The sequence below is a fragment of the Myxocyprinus asiaticus genome, chromosome 30 (assembly GCF_019703515.2).
Source record: "Myxocyprinus asiaticus isolate MX2 ecotype Aquarium Trade chromosome 30, UBuf_Myxa_2, whole genome shotgun sequence".
NCBI classification, from domain to species: Eukaryota; Metazoa; Chordata; class Actinopteri; order Cypriniformes; family Catostomidae; genus Myxocyprinus; species Myxocyprinus asiaticus.
Window position 1 is genome coordinate 10,582,287 of NC_059373.1, and position 17,624 is coordinate 10,599,910.

Consider the following 17,624-nt stretch of genomic DNA (forward strand, 5'->3'; position numbering starts at 1 on the left):
CACTGAGACATCCAACATGCACAAGTGTCCTATTGCCTGAGCGCATATACACTACGTGCATTCCCTTGCTCATTTTCTCCTTCACCCTCTCATTCTTGTTTTGCCCATGACTGCATGGCAAAGGGATATGCTGATAAGAGAAGTGGCTGTTAGCACTGTGTGGGGTCATATCCTGTACCTCTTCAGGAAGTGGTCAGACTACGGTACCCCAGAATCTGGTGGTCTAGTAATCTTAGTATGCACTGATAGATTAAATGAATATTTAACAACTCATCAGTTGTTTACTCACCCTTATGTTGTTCTACACCTGCATGATGTTATTTATTTCCACTCAAATGAAATTTTTGAGGAATCATTACACGGCTCTTGTCATACAACAACCAGGATTTTGAGATATTTTTACAGGAAAACAATACAAAAATTATTATCAAGAATATGATTTTTGCCCTAATATCAAAGATCTTACTAGAAAAGAAGAAATTATGATCTAACGTGAATTTTCTTGATAAAAAAATATGATCGTGTCTGGTAACATGTGCATGTAAAATGGCTAGAAATTGCATTTTAGCTTAGCGTAAAGCTGACAATTTACACAAGGTTTATTTCTATTTCTTCTGCTCCAGACTTACTTCAATCTTACTTCTCTGTCTGCTCGTATGAATGTAACACATCATAAGAAAGTGTTTCACCGCTGTTCAAATGCACTTAGGATCAAATCATTTATATGTATAAATGTTTTCCATCCGAAAGGACTAAATATTAAATGAAACAAATGACAATAAAATGCAAAGTAATCTCTTCAGTAATCAAAATACTTTTTGAATGTAACTGTATTCTAATTACCAATTATTTAAATTGTAACTGTAGTGGAATACAGTTACTTATATTCTGATTTTAAATACGTAATCCTGTTACATGTATTCCGTTACTTCCCAACCCTGACAACAACATAGTGACAATAACAATATTTACACTGGTTATATTCTCCAGGTGAAAACTCCAAGGATGGAGAACACACCTTAGTGCCCTTCCCAAACAAAGTGGGAAAAAATATTACTCACCATTGGATATTCCATTTATGTTATTTTGCATTGTGGGAGCAGAGTCATGCATGCTAATGAACTATGTGTTGGCTATAATTAAGTGTAAAATAACATGCTTTGTCTGGACGATCCATACTTCTTTAACAGCAGAAGTTGCATCGTATTCTTTGACACAGCAACCTTCTTTTCAGAGAGCAGGGGTGCGGTATGGGGGTGGATTGTTAATGCTCAATTGGCATCAGTTCAATGTGTCATATTAGGATACGTTCACAGTGGAAGACGAGCCATGTTAATCCCAAGTGGGAGGATTTTCAAGGTATGCATGATCAAGCAGAAACAAACATAATATACTCTATTAATAAGTCGATCACTGTCAAGAATCTAAAGCTAAGCTTGCCACCTTTGTTTGTCTTCCTTCTGCCTCTCTCTGTATCAGTCCTGTTTAACTAACTTATCCTTTTTTTCCTAATATAAATTATCTAGAACCTGGCTCCATGTTAAAATGCACACGCACTGCACATAATAGTCAATGATAGAACAAAATCACTAAATTGAGACATTATCGGTTCAATTTATTTGTATTGCACTTTTCACAACACATTTTTCCAAAGCAACAGTAAGAGTGCCAAAGGCGACAATGAGGAAAGACAGCAAGGAAAACTCACTAAAATGTTTAAATGCATGTGGAAAAAACTTGGAAGGAACCAAGAATCAGCTTGGGAAGCATATTTCCTTGAACTGGTGCATATTTAAGCAAATTTATATGAAGCGTACAATATCCTCCTTTAAGGAATTACATAATTAAAACATGATCACACAGGAAATTGACATATTGCTTCAGAAAGTTCATTTACCCTGAAATCAACCCCATTCAGCCAAATTACTGACAAGCGCCATCCTCCATCAAATATTTTGGTTTCATCAAGCGTGAATGCATGTTTCTCTGTAGATGTAAGGATAGCGCATTGCGCGTGCAACCTCAGAGAAACGGGCTCTGGTCCCATGTGAACCAGGAAGTAATCACGTTTACATAGACACTGCATGTTAGCATGGTTCAGAGGATGCATTTTAACTTAAAAATTTACATTTTTACTCCACTGACGGTTAGGTTTAGGGTTGGGGTTTGGGTCAGGGTGTAGAGTTAATACTATAAAATATGCATTCCTGTTGACTGTATTACATGATTTACAGCTAAAAAAAAAAAATATACTACTCGCATTTGGCGCTAATCTGTGGACATTTCTCTCAGAAACTGGAGCTTACACGTATACGTTCAACAACACTTTCAGCTTTGGCCACTGGGCACAGTGATTCGAATTTCAGTAAACACAGACCAATTTCAGAAGCAAAACTTTCAACCTACTGCTGTCGAATTCACATTGTGATCTGTCTGATAATTTAGCAATTTAGCAACTCAATATCTGTGGAAATTCAATACAAGAGCATGTTTACAAGTGTTTAATTGCTTTTTTTCAACAGTTTTATGAACAAAATTTTCTATAGAGTAACTCATAATTCAAATACAATATCGCCAGTTGCTTTGTCTATTTTTGCTCTGTTATAAAAAAGTTCCAAAACTAAGGCAAAGCAGGATCAACTGTCGCCAACGTGTTGCCAACGTGTTGCCAACGTGTTGCCAACGTGTTGCCAAGTAACACGCAAACGGGCAGCATGTTTGGAATGCCGCAAACACAGACAAGTGGTGCATGCAGAGAAGCTTCCCAGAGCTGTTAAACTAAATATCAGCACTCTTGCTTCACTGTTTGTTTGATGAGATTAGTGTACCGGAACTAACTGTCGTAAAAAGATGATTTAATTTTTTTCATTCTATTCTGTTGAACAAGGAAACATTAAATAGAGGTAAAAGCAAAATAATTCCGATCAGGATGTGGTTCACTTATCAGGAGATACTGGGACAGAAGGAAGGGGTGATATTACAGTCAAGAATTTCCCACATCAGTAAAAAGGGGGAATCCCGCTACAAATCCAGTGGTACAAAAGCATAGTTTTGCTGACACTTATCATTTTTTTGGCCTACCACTTTTATGTCTATGGCAAAAAAACTAAAACAAAACAAAAAAACCCACTCCTGTGCAAGTCAATTTTGAGAAAACCATAAACAATCAAAATGTGTCCAGCTACCACTACTAATATTTTGAGTGATATATGCCAACATGTCCGGACTGGCTAGTTTTAGTCACAGCAGTCTTCAATGACTGCATGTCTCATTATGTGCACACAGACACGGACTTGCTCACACACACATTTTTCAGGGATGATCCAAGCGTCTGCCATCATCAATGAGTCTCCGGTCATTTGTGACGTCATTGCGGAACATTTTTCCTGTTGCATGAACAGCATTGTTATTGTTCCGTGCCCCTTAACTCCTTGAAGTTCCTATAGTCCATAGGTACTGAAATAATAAAGTGTTTGCACTTGAAGGAACATTTTACTTTCAGGCCTGTATATTATTTTGTGTCTTAAAAGTGAAATGTGTAGTTTTTAGAATTTGTTCTCTAATCCTAGCTTAAAGGGATACTTCACTCAAAAATGACAATTCTTGCATCATGTACTCACTCTCATGTTGTTTCAAAACCTTGCTGACTTTCTTTCTTACTGTAGGTGGAACACAAAACAAGATGATCATACTATGAAAAAAAGCAGTGAAAGTGAAAAGTGGCTGAAAGTAATATTCTCCATAAGATCCACTTTTTGTGTTGTGAACAACATAAAGGTGAATGAATGATTACAGAATTTCCATTTTTTGGGTGTACTATCCTTTAAATATGCAAAAAGAAAATAAAAAACTTCAAGTAAGCAATTTTTAGGTTGATTTCCCCAAAAAGTGCAAATACTGTGGGTCTGTGGCACTTTCAAAACATTACTCTGTTTGTTTGAGCACCCCGAGCACCCTGACAACTAATGCTATAGGTTTGGAGGCAGGGCTATCTGTTTGAGTGACCAGTAGAAGTCAAAGGGAGTGGGTCTGAAACCTGTTTGAAAAATCATTACCTTTTTCAATTCAATACTAGTCACGCAGAAATGACAAACTTCAGCTGTAAAGCCTTACACTTTAATTCTTAATGCCAGAATAAACAATATAGCACAATTTAGTCAAAGAGTAGGCATTTGTACTAAAAAAAAAAAACCTAACCTAACTCTGATGTGCCAACCAGCTACTGAATACATAGTTTATTTATTTTTCCACGTCTTTTATGTGAATGAAGGTTTTTACTAAGAGTTTAAAGCCGCCCTTGTCTGAAGTGTTTACATCACAGCTCTCTAGACTCAGGGGCGTTTATTTCTGAGGCCCCAAGCAACCAACCAGCCTGGGGCCCCAATTTAGAAATGTTTTGCTAAAAAAAATTACATAAAATGTATTTTGTATTATAATTTTAAATTCATTTTATCAACCATTGTAGTCAAGTACATTAAAAATGTTTAATGAAATAAAAATCTAGGGAAAGTTAATACATGTTTGCCAGTTTTTCCACAATACAGTGATAAAAAAACAGTACATATATTTTTACAAAACACTTTTTTATTTTTATTTTTTATGAATAGGGTGAGCAAAACCTACTTCACTCACTAACATTTTGGAATTCAGTTGTCATTTTATTGTTATAACCCAACAATTATTTATTGTTGTCAAGTTTGTCATTATAATATGATACAGTATTATTTTTATAACTTTGAGGATTTGTCATATACAAAAGTAATATATTTCTGTCTTATTTAATTTACTTTCACCTGGACGCTGCAGTGTATTGTTCACCATGTTGCAAATGGCTGTATTTTATGTAAGCATTGTAGGCAACATTCATGACAGTAACCAGCCACAGTAAACATACAAGGCACGGCGGTCCCTCAGCACACTAGAGCAGAAGATAAAAAAAAACATTGCCATTTATCGAGCACTGAAACTTTGCTTGGTGCAGAACAATCTGGAATAATGTTAAACATTGTAACAGTCACCTCTTTGCAACGTTAAATCTTTGCGACACCTGCGCTAAAAACAATCTAGACACAGCGCAACGAAGGAAACGAATGGTTGTCTCGAGATGCGTTTTTGAGACCTGAAGTTCTTTTTAACTTGACACAGTGTCAAAAAATGTGTGAGACACTTAAGAAACAGAGACGTGGTGCAGCAGGTATGGATGTTCGTCCATGTTTACAAAGGAAAACAATGGAAAAACAGAGCAGACACACGCAAAAACACGTTCAGTGTGAACAGCCCCTAACACATCCGTTCACGTGTCTGTGAGCGAGTGTGGGCGAAACAAGTTCGGAAGACCTGTATATTTTTTTATAAATTACAAACCCGAATCCAAAATCCTACTTGAAAAATGTACTTAAAAACCCTGCAGACCTCTAACGTGGACCGCTCTGAGAGCGCTGACAACAGCGTGTTCGTGCCGCATGTGTACCCAAAACAACATGTCACCCTTTCAAGCTTTTTTTGCTGAGCTTCCCAATCGGGGCGGGGAGCCCCCCGATGTACGGGGCCCCATGCAATTGCATGGTTTGCGTGGTGGTTAAAACTGTTACTGTCTAGACTTAACAGTTTCCAAATGCTATATGCTCACATAGGCAAAGTAACCAGGCTAGAATTTCGTTTGACCTCATAATATTTTTAAGTCACATTTTAAAGCATCATGAGCCATTTGGAAAATTTTGCTCAATCTGATTATAATTCAAAAGATCGTCAGTCTGCCTCATAAAAATGTCTTAACATGTTGCACATAATTTCTTATTCACTCTTCCTTGCCTCATGTTAAAAGTTTGCCATATTAATCAGCTATTTCAAATTATGAATCTTTGTACTTGCAGACGGAAATGAACACAAAGGTGACCTCTTACTCAAGTGTAATTCACCAGTAACAGTCGTCCAACTATGACTTTCCTCTGATGCACAAATGCACCGCTATCCACACATACAAAAGTAGCTGAAAGAGGAAGGGAGAGGGATTTCCATGTTCGTCACACCGTTTTTCACGTCTAATCTGCTTTTCAATGACTAACGGAATGCAAAGAATGCTGGGGGGGGGGGGGGGGGATGGGCTATATGAGTGACTGAGTGTGAGAGAGAAGAAAAATGTCTCATATATCTTTTTTCCCCCAAATTTGTATACTTTTAATGATCAGCTCTTAAATTCTAGTAAAAAGAATAGCATCACAAAGTTCTCAACCTATAAAACACTCAGTGGCTCCAAAAAGCTACACTTGAAAACAAAATTTTAAACTGAGTAGCATTTCTAATAATAATAATAAAGATAGTACAAGCACACTTTTCAAGCAAAATAGCTGATATTTTTTTAATCTGTACAATGACTTTTTTAATTTTTAAATGCATCTTAAGTGTACAAATACTTATTGGGCTCACTGCACATGAACGTACACAATATACAAACACTAGAAATGAAATATATTGTAGAGAAAGATGCAAAAGAATACCAAAACTGACCATTGTTTTAAAAAGAAAGAGTAATAGAAGTATATTTGTTTCTGTAGGGGACAGAGGAGAGATGCAGTATTGCATTTGATTTTGTATGTGGTTTTATGAGGAAAATACCAAAATATGACACAAAATGATTGGGAGAAGAATCAAGACTTGATGCAGGCCAGATTGGAACCCACGTCTCCTTTGAGCACATTGTGTCTGGAAACAAAATCTTAGCTGTGACTAAGGCTGATGTTTGCCCCAGTTTCTGTTTTCATAGTCCTCTTCAGTTCTGCTAGCCCTTGTCTGCAGCAAAAAGAAGTATGCCAAGGGACAATAAATGCATCATGCATTATACTTACTTTATAACACTATACTTAGTATACACACTATTCTTGCCTTATTGTTCAGTATAAGAACTTCACCACAGATTATGTCTTTTATCTGAGAGAATTACAGTTGTATAAGTACATTTAGAAGTACAAGTACAAGTGCAAGTACATTTTAGACTTTCATACATATTTGAGTGCGGAGGCTTGCTTATGTCTGGACATGGCAAATATTGTTATAGTAATACTGTTATAACTAGATGCGCTTCTACAGTTTCAGCCTTGCCTTCAAACACTTCTAAGTTATATTAGGTAGTTTTCACACATGCATCATTCTTAAGTATCTAGTGATCAGTTTATCAGTTTGTATTACGCTCACACATCTCCTGTTTTCTTAGAACATATCAGTGTCTATTTCCTTTCTAAGGAATTGGATAACCACTTATTTGATTTAAAGATAGATTTAAATGATTTCATAGGAAAAACATCATAGTTTTTAAATGCAACTAATATTAAATACTTCTACTATTTGCCAGGGAATACTAACAAATAGAATTGCAAAATAGCAGTTAAGTTTACTTGCATACCTAAATATATATACTGTATATACAAATTCATATCTAAAAAGTTCAAATTGAAGCATTTTGAACTTGGTCTTTTAACAAAATAATAATAATACTAAGGACAAAAATATTTGGCAAGGAAGTAATTTTACTTACTGACATGTAAGCTATAGAGCAAAAATGTGTGAAAATACTGACCTGTATTTCATTGTACACAGAGGATTCATTGGTCTTCTTTCATGGATCCTCTCATACCATCAACCTCCTATAAACACAAAAGATAAATACAGAATTCAGATAATTTTTTGAGTCATTACTGCTATACAGTATATATGTATACATATTTATATACATATTTATATACGTATTATATATATATATATGTGTGTGTGTGTGTGTGTGTGTGTGTGTGTGTGTGTGTGTGTTGGAAGCAGGAAACATGGGCAAGCGTAAGGATCTGAGCGACTTTGACAAGGGCCAAATTGTGGTGGCTAGACAACTGGGTCAGAGCATCTCCAAGGTCTTGTGGGGTGTTCCTGGTATGCAGTGGTTAGTACCTACCAAAAGTGGTCCAAGCAAGGACAACCGCTAAATTGGCAACAGGGTCATGGGCGCCCAAGGCACATTGATGCATGTGGGGAGCGAAGGCTAGCCCGTCTGGTCTGATCCCACAGAAGAGCTACTGTAGCACAAACTGCTGAAAAACTTAATGCTGGCCATGATAGAAAAGTGTCAGAACACACAGTGCAGGCAGGTCAACGGAGGCAGTGTGATGCTCTGGGCAATGTTCTGCTGGGAAACCTTGGGTCCTGGCATTCATGTGGATGTTACTTTGTTGCAGACCACATACTCCCCTTCATGGCAACGGTATTCCCTGATGGTAGTGGCTTCTTTCAGCAGGATAACGTGCCCTGCCACACTGCAAAACATGTTCAGGAATGGTTTGAGGAACATGACAAAGAGTTCAAGGTGTTGACTTGGCCTCCAAATTCTCCAGATCTCTATCCGATTGAGCATCTATGGGATGTGCCGGACCAACAAGTTTGATCCATGGAGGCCCAACCTCGCAACTTCCAGGACTTAAAGGATCTGCTGCTAACGTCTTGGTGCCAGATACCACAGGACACCTTCAGAGGTCTTTGACACAAGTATTTTAATTTAAACTAGATTTTTTATAAATATTTCTTATTTTTAACACCTCAGATAACATTATTTGTCAATTACCCATAAGCATATATACATATATGTATATATGTATGTATGTATAAGGTTTGGTATATATATATATATATATATATATATATATATATATATATATATATATATATATATATATATATATACACACACACACACACATTATTTGAATGTAAAATATCTATCAATATATATGTATACATGTATATATGTATGTATGTATAAAGTTTGGTGTATATGTATACTGTATATATATATATATATATATAGTGATAGATATTTTACATTCAATTAATGTGTGTGTGTGTGTGTGTGTGTGTGTGTCTATATATATATATATATTAAGTAGCCCCCAACTCACATTTGATCTTGTTAATTAGAATTATATGAAACCTGCTTTTGTCCCATTCCTGGCACTTTTGTTAAATTATTAATTATTTATTAATAAATATTAATAAAAAATTTATTAAAATATTGATACAAAAAAATCTTTATATTTACTTTAATGTAGACCTTTCAATTTTGAATTAGAGCCACCAAAATGCTAATACTTTTTCTATTTTGTGAGTGAATTTGAGCTTAAACAAAGCAAGTTATTGCTCAGTGACAGTAATTGTTGCCCATTGTGTTAATTGGCTTATTCATCATTTGGGGCAATGGCATTCTAAGCAGTGGCATCAGTATCTTTGGATAATTTATAAATGACATTTTGTAAGGCACACTGAAAACAAAAAAAGATTTTGTGGTGAAATAAATTTAGCAAAAATTTACTTTCTACATTGATAAAGTTAGTTTAAGCATGAACTTGAAAATATTAAGTAAATTCTACTTTCAAACATGTAAAAATTAACGCTCTAGCTTAGTAAATTTTACTAAACTTTACAAAGCTCTTGTTTATTTACACTATTTGTATTGTTTATTTTGTTGTTAGGTTTGGTAACGTCTTGTTTTGTGTAGTCTTATGTTTATTTTCTACTCAAAATTAACTGTTCATGATAAAAAATTAAAAAAAATAAAAAATCTGTTCATCGTCATGGTGTTTTGTGCACCAAGTGTTGAGGTCTGCAGTCTCTAAACCTAGTTTCCATCGTCATTTATACAAGGTGATGTTGTATCATAGACTACATAGATTGCATTATGTTTCCCTGTGCAAGCTTTAATATGTTGTGTAGTACGATTAAACGTGTTTGTAAGGAAAATTTTAAACAAGACATGTTCTAATATGTTCATTCAAATTTTACTAAGTTAATTTAAGAACCATCAAATTTGTAAGTAAAAGTAAATTAAATTAACTCAATATTAAGTCAAGTAGATTTGACTGTGTACTTACCATGAGTCTTTTTAACAAGCTGAAAAAAATAAAATAAAAATAATAATAATAATAATAATAATAATAATAATAATATATATATATATATATATATATATATATATATATATATATATATATATATATATATATATATATATATATAATTTGGTAAAGGTACATCAAAAGCCAAAAGCTTAAAATAACATCCAATGTCAATATGACAATAATTTCTCAAATCACAATTTTGCTGAACATGCCATTATTTTCTGAACATCATTGTTATATTTTGGTCATTCTGTTGTTTTGGCAGTTTAAGACTCTGAAAATGTTTAGTACATGAAATGTATGAGAACACTGCACTGGCTGCTCAAATTAAATAAATATTTCTTAAATGAGCTGGGAAGCAAGATGCTGTTATCCCTTCTAGTTGACTCTTGTGACCTCTTCTGTTTTCAGGAAATAAATGTCTGATAAAACTCAACATTAGAGCTATAACTGATGCTGATATTCTTGCAATGGATCATATGTAACAGGCCGAACATCATGTTATGGATGTCAAACATTTTGCCGTTTGTTTTTAAAAACCCACCTTTTGTATTTGACCAAATCCACTGCAATAATGAGAATTAAGAAAAATGTCAGAAGTCCACACATGATATATGGTGCTATAAGTTTGTCCTGTCAATCATAACGCAAGTACATTGACATATAAGCAGCTGCTTACCTCACTGACAATTCTTTCAGCATCCCTCCACCACCCATACTCCTCCTTCATTATTAATCTTAACTAACTTAAGTAGTCAGGAAGCAGGGGAACATAGAGCTCAAGCCAAGCTGCATGCTCAAGTCCCTTATGCTCGAGCCCCTCCTTTATGAACAGCAAGCTAAATTTGTGTACCCTTAACAATCTCTTTACCAAATCAACTTCAGGTGGACATGCAAACTCGTGAATTCATATTATGTACATAAATCAAGCACATATAAAAAGCATTATTTTTTGCCACTGCAGTTACACATGGTCTGAGAATGAACATTCTTGTTAGCACATCAATTAGCCCATCCAATGTATTTTTGATGTGGTTGCCAATTTAAAGGCTTGTCTACACCAGAAACTGACTGTAACGGTTTTGGTGAGTTTGTCGGTTTGTTCTGTTTGTTTTGTTATTTCTCTCCCTCGTGTGTCTCAGGCGCTGCCAGCATGACTGATCAGTGTTTCTGATTGTTCTGATTGTTCCCATGGGAACGGTGATCATGCCACTAATTAACATGCTAGCAGCACCTGTTTCTCTGCTGATTCACTGCCTACTTAATCCCTTCGTTGTGTCAGTATCTTTGATAGATTGTTGTTTGGTATTGAACTAACTTACCTCGCTCTCTCTGCCTAGTTTGTCCTGTCTTGTGTATCTGTTTTGGTTGCCCATCTCTGCCCACATGTCGGGAGCGTGGTTACCTTCCAGTTTGCTATGCGTTTGTTCTCTGCACCCACGACACTTCAACGGAGGATTCCTCACGGATCTGCTCACTTCACGACCACGGCGCGCACGCATCGACCAACACCTATCGCCTTCTTACTGCAGCTGGTGCCAGATTCTCCACGCTTCGCCAGCCCAGTTGAAGTTATAATTTCTTGTAAAAAATACTTTGAACTGTTCCTCTGCTCTTGGGCCTCTTTGTCTCGCTCTCTGACACTGACTGTCTAAGTGATTTTCCTCTCTGCAGCCACATAAAGATCGCCACAGACCTTAATAATGTTTGTCCCCCTTGAATCAGCTTTCATCATTAGTGATAATCACTAGATAAAAACCACTGTACTACAGAATGCTGATTATGGCTCAATGACAAATAAGGATGAGGGGAAAAAATCTAGTTTGCATGCAATGCATATGCCAAGTTGAATGTATTCGTGTTGGTTTAATGTTTTTGAAAATTATTCCTTGAAATATTAATTGTGTAACCATCGAGTAAAACGCATATTGTCCTGACACATACATGTGAGTGTACTCATCTTAAGCATTATTTTCAGAAAAGTTTTCAAACAACTCTTTCAAGTTTATACTTTATTTTATTTTTTAAACAAGTATTATGAATTATTCTTAGGGATGTTCCATTTGACAACCCGAACTCACTTTGCCATGAAATGGTTAATGTTGTTTTAGCTGGTTATACCACATTAACCTTGATTTGGTGGAAACAAGTTTTTCAAATAGTAATTTTTTTAAATGAATATACTTCTCTGCTTATTATTCTTTAATTCAGAAATGTAACTCATGTTCACCATAGAATAGGTGTATTAAAGTCATTGTATGCATGATGTTCAAATTAAGGGTTATTGTATGTGTCTTTCTGCAAGATGAATACAGAATAAAGGGGGAGACTTATTAGTGTCTAATGTTTTGTTTTGTTGAGATTAAGAAGAATTTCTGTTATGCTGTATTTTTGGGGGTTACCACGGTGAAGAGTGGAGCTTGAGCCTAGGTTGAGGTCTATTACATTTTGATTATTACACATATTGCTTCATCCATTGAGCAATCGTTGTAGTGGCCAAGTTGTACTTAGTAGTGCTTTCCACCAGCATGTATTTAGCATGATAACATTTCCTGTCACAAGCTAGCATTTCACATATTGAAGTTTGATTTGAGTTATTTTGACATGTTAAATTTCATTGGGTTAACTTGATTCAGTTAGGTTTCCTCTACTTAAAATATTTCAGTTGAAATTACATGGTAATTTTATTTTAAGAAAACTAATTTCAAACATGTGGATCAGACAAAGACTTAATTTTTTGGAGTGAAGATAGAAAGGTTTACTGTAGATGTATACAGATGAATAAAATATTATATAACTATATGTATCAAACAGAAAGTATCTTGACTTACTTTTTAGCTCCACAGCGACAGCCCACAATTGGTCGGTCCTGTAGTTGTTGTAGGCCTTGCAGACATACAGACCCTGAACATTACTGCTGGCTATCATTGTTAGAGTCTGTCCCTGGTCCTTCAACATAAACTCTCTAGCCCCAGTGTCTTTGTACCACTCATAGCGCTGGACAGCAGGGTTGGCTTCACTATGGCAGCTCAGTGTCACCACATTCCCCTCAGACACTGGACCTGAAGGACTCATCAGGGCTATGCTGATTCTGGGAGCATCTAAAATGGGAGATTACATTTATTTATTTATTTTTATTTTTATTTTTATGTATCTTAAAATGGCCAAAAGTTTGTAGACACCCAAACATCACACCCATATGTTCTTGTTAAGCATATAATTTCAAAACTATTAGCATTAATAGTGAGTTGGACCATCCGAACAGTTTCCATTCTCTTGTCCCTGAAAGTTTTTCACTAGAACATGGCTGTGGAGATTTGCTCCAATTCAAGAGCATAACACAATATGCACTCAAAAACGTTTTTTTTTTTCTTTTTTTCATTATTTGCTCACCTTTATGTTTTTCCAAACCTGTATGACTTTCTTTTTTGCATGGAACACAAAAGATGTTAGGCAGAATGTTAGCCTCAGTCATCATTAATTTTCATTGTATCTCTTTTCATCATAAGAGAAGTGAATGGTGACTGAGAGGCTGTCAGTCTTAGAGATTCTGAACAACATGAGAGTCCATTTAACGAGTGCACAAGGTACAATTATACAGCATTTAAAGTTGTTAGGTGATACATACAAGTAATAAATAGAAAGAATTTACTCAAGCAATATTGTATAAATAGTATTGATTGCTTTATGATTGTTTTCCTTAATTCTCTGTCCCACATACACAACACTGAGGATAGTGCTGGTCTCCTCTAGTCTTTTGTCAACCTGGGAGTTGTAGAAAAGAGAGCAAGAGACATTAACCCGGTCATTTAAAGGTGTTGCATTGAACATCTGAGAGACCAACAGTGTCTGTCCAAATTTATCCTCCTTCAGAAAATAAATAAATAAATGAAAGCTGTGAAATGTGCACCTTAGGAAAAATTACAATTACATGACATTACATCACATGACACATTAAGATCATGTCACCAGCTTGATGCTACATGATTTATCTGTAACCCTTCTGTTTTTGGAGACTTTCGCTCATGGAATAAGTTGTTTCCTCAAAAAAGAAAATTCTGTCATCATTTACTCATGTCATTCCAAACCCATATGATTTTCTTTCTTTAATGAAACACAAAAGGAGATCCATGTTCACCTTTCACTTCCATTGCATGGAAAAAAACACCAGCATTAAAAATCTAAAGTAAATGATGACTGAATTTTCATTTTTTTAGGTGAAGTATTCCTTTAATATGGGAATAAATTTGATTCCAAAGCCTTTTTGTTTCAGACACCCCTCTTGACATCATGAATGCATTGAGCTACACAAATCTCAAGTTCTTTCCAAACATTCCAAAGCAATAACTTGCTCTATGCTACATTTTACCTGCTTGGTTGGTGTGAGCTGTTCTCCTAGGGGTGGGTTCCATTGCATCAGAGGTTGCTCTGAGGGACATTGCAGTACAGTAGAACAGGTCATTGTCACCATGGTGCTCTCTAGAACTTCCAGCACCTCAGCATGAGGGCTCAGGTTGAGTGGGGGTAAGTCTTGAAATTGACAAAAGAGTTACAGCCATTATATTTCACAAATGACTGAGTATGACAGAAATGCTTGTGGATTCAAAGTAATATTTTGGTTAAGTTTGAAATGTAATTTTAATTTAGAAATATTTTTGGTTAAATTTTTTTAATTTTTCTATCAATTTTGAACAGCACTGCTGAGTATTCATCAAGCGAATCTCCGCTCACTTCCTAAAAAAAACAGATGAACTATATCTCCTCACCCATACAAACAAGGACTTTTCAAACTCTGCTGCCTTGTGCTTCACAGAAACCTGGCTGAGTGAAGCCATTCCAGACAGCAGGTTACATCTGCCAGGCTTTCGGCTGTTCAGAGCGGATCGCATTGCGGAGTTAACGGGGAAAAGGAGAGGTGGTGGAACATGCTTTTACATCAATGAAAGTTGGTGTACAGATATAACAACATTAAAGAAGATGTGCTGTCCTAATTTGGAAGCACTCTTTATCAACTGTAAGCCTTTCTACTTGCCATGGGAGTTTTCCTAGTTTATTCTGGTGAGTGTGTATATTCCTCCACTAGTGTGTGTGAGCGCAGTGCTGGAGCAGCTGGCTGATCAGATCACAGGCATGGAACAACAATACCCGGACTCACTTATTATTGTTTTCTGCGATTTTAACAGAACCAACCTCACCCGTGAACTGCCAAAATACAAACATCACATGCCCCACCAGAAACAGAAACATACTGGACCACTGCTACACCACTTTAAAGGATGCATATCGCTCTGTCCAACGTGCAGCTTTAGGACTCTCTGATCACTGTCTGGCTCATCTTCTCCTGATCTAAAAGCAGAAACTAAAATCAGCTAAGCCTGTAGCAAGGACTGTAAAAAGATGGACTAATGAAGCAGAGAACTACAAGCCTGCTTTGACTGCACTGAGTGGAGTGTTTTTGACGCTGCAGCCACAGACCTGGACGAGCTTACAGATACTGTGACATCATATATCAGTTTCTGTGAGCATATGTGCATCCCTACTAGGACATTTTAGCATTCAGTAATGATAAACCATGGTTTACAGGAAAACTCAGACAGCTTTGTCATGCCAAAAGGATGCTTGCAGAAGTGGGGATAAAATATTGTATGACCAGGCCAGGAACACACTAACAAAGGAAATCAAAGTGGCTTAAAGAAGCTACTCTGAAAAGCTGAAAAAACAGTTTTCAGCCAACGATACTGTATCTGTGTGGAAAGGCCTGAAAAGCATCACCAAGTACAAGACATCTCCCCCTGGCTCTGTGGAGAGTCAACTAATGGCTGATGAACTGAATGTGTTTTACTGCAGGTTTGAAAAGCCCAGTCTCACAATCCTCCCCCTCTCTGATCTTCACTTCACACACACACCAACACCTCCTGGAACCCCCCCACCACCACTACTCAATCTGCACTTATGATCTGTGAGGGGGATGTGTGCCGGGCCTTTCGGAAACAAAAGACTAGGAAAGCTTCGGGCCCAGATGGTGTTTCACCTGCCTGTCTGAAAGTCTGTGCTAACCTACTGGCCCCCATATTCACACAGATCTTCAATAGATCACTGGAGGAGTGTGAAGTTCCCTGCTGCTTCAAACGTTCCACCATCATCCGGGACCCTCACTATTAGCACTGGCGCTCCTCAGGGATGTGTTATCTCTCCACTGCTCTTCTGCCTGTACACAAATGACTGCACTGCAAAGGACCCCACTGTCAAACTCCTGAAGTTTGCAGATGACACCACTGTCATCGGCCTCATCCATGATGGTGATGAGTCTGCATACAGATGGGAGGTTGAACAGCTGACTGTCTGGTCAGGTCACAACAACCTGGAGCTGAACATGCTCAAAACATTGGAGATGATAGTGGACTTCAGGAGCTGCTGACACAGTTCTATTATGCTGTCATTGAGTCTGTCCTGTATACATCTATAACTGTCTGGTTTGGTTCAGCCACCAAATCAGACAGAAGGAAACTACAATGGACAGTAAGATGTGGACGGTAAGGACCACATCCAGGCAAATGAGTGGACCTCTGCAGCAATCTACTGGTTATAGTTTATATAGGATATATAGTATATAATTTCGGGTCATTTTAATTTTAAAAAAATTTTTCCAGCAGATGGCAGCAATCTGCGCCTATTGCATGACACCTTTTTCATATTTTCTCCCTGAATTTAATTGAGAAATGTAGATCTTCACTGAAGTGAATGTAACATAAAATGTTATGGTTTTATATGAAAATGTATGGTGTAGTTTAGTAATTTTGTGGTTAATAAGGTAAAAAACAAAAAATGAGCACAACCCCCCCCCCCCCCCCCCCCCCCCAAAAAAAACTGCACAGCTTTAGAGTTTTTAAATTAGTGAAGTTAATGTTATTACATTTGTTTTTTTTTTTGTTTTTTTTTTTAAAAAGCCATGATTATGGTACAAAATTATATGTTTATTGTTTGACCCCAAAGACCACATGAATGCACCCACAACAAAGGGTGCACAAGGGTTAAACTATGATGACTTATTAACTATCCATCATCACCCATATCATTGACTAAATTGTAAGATAATGCCAAAAGGTACAATTAAAATGATTCAACAATATGTGATAATATAAACAAAATAAGCATTTACACAAATTATTATGAACTATTGTGTTATATGTAAGCCCTAATTTTCACTAGGTGTTTTTTTTTTTTAAATTACACAGTTATTGTTTGACCCCAAATATCACATTAATGCACCCGTAACGAAGGGTGCACAAGGGTTAAACTATGATGACTTATTAACTATCCACCATCACCCATATCATTGACTGAATTGTAAGATTTTGTTCTGCAATTCTACATCTCACCACTAGACGCCAGCACAATTAAACAATTAGACATTCACACTGGCACTCTTCCAAGTAATGTCACTTTCTCACATCTCTATAAGTTTTCATTGAGGAAAAAAAAAAATAAATAAATAAATAAATAAAAAAACACTAAACCGCAGTCCCATTGTTCAGTCACCTGATAGACCAATTAATGGTTCTAATGCCAAAAGGTACAATTAAAATGATTCAATAATATGTGATAATATAAACAATATAAGCATTTACACAAATTATTATGAACTACTGTGTTATATGGAAGCCCTAATTTTCACTAGGTGTTTTTTTTTCTTTT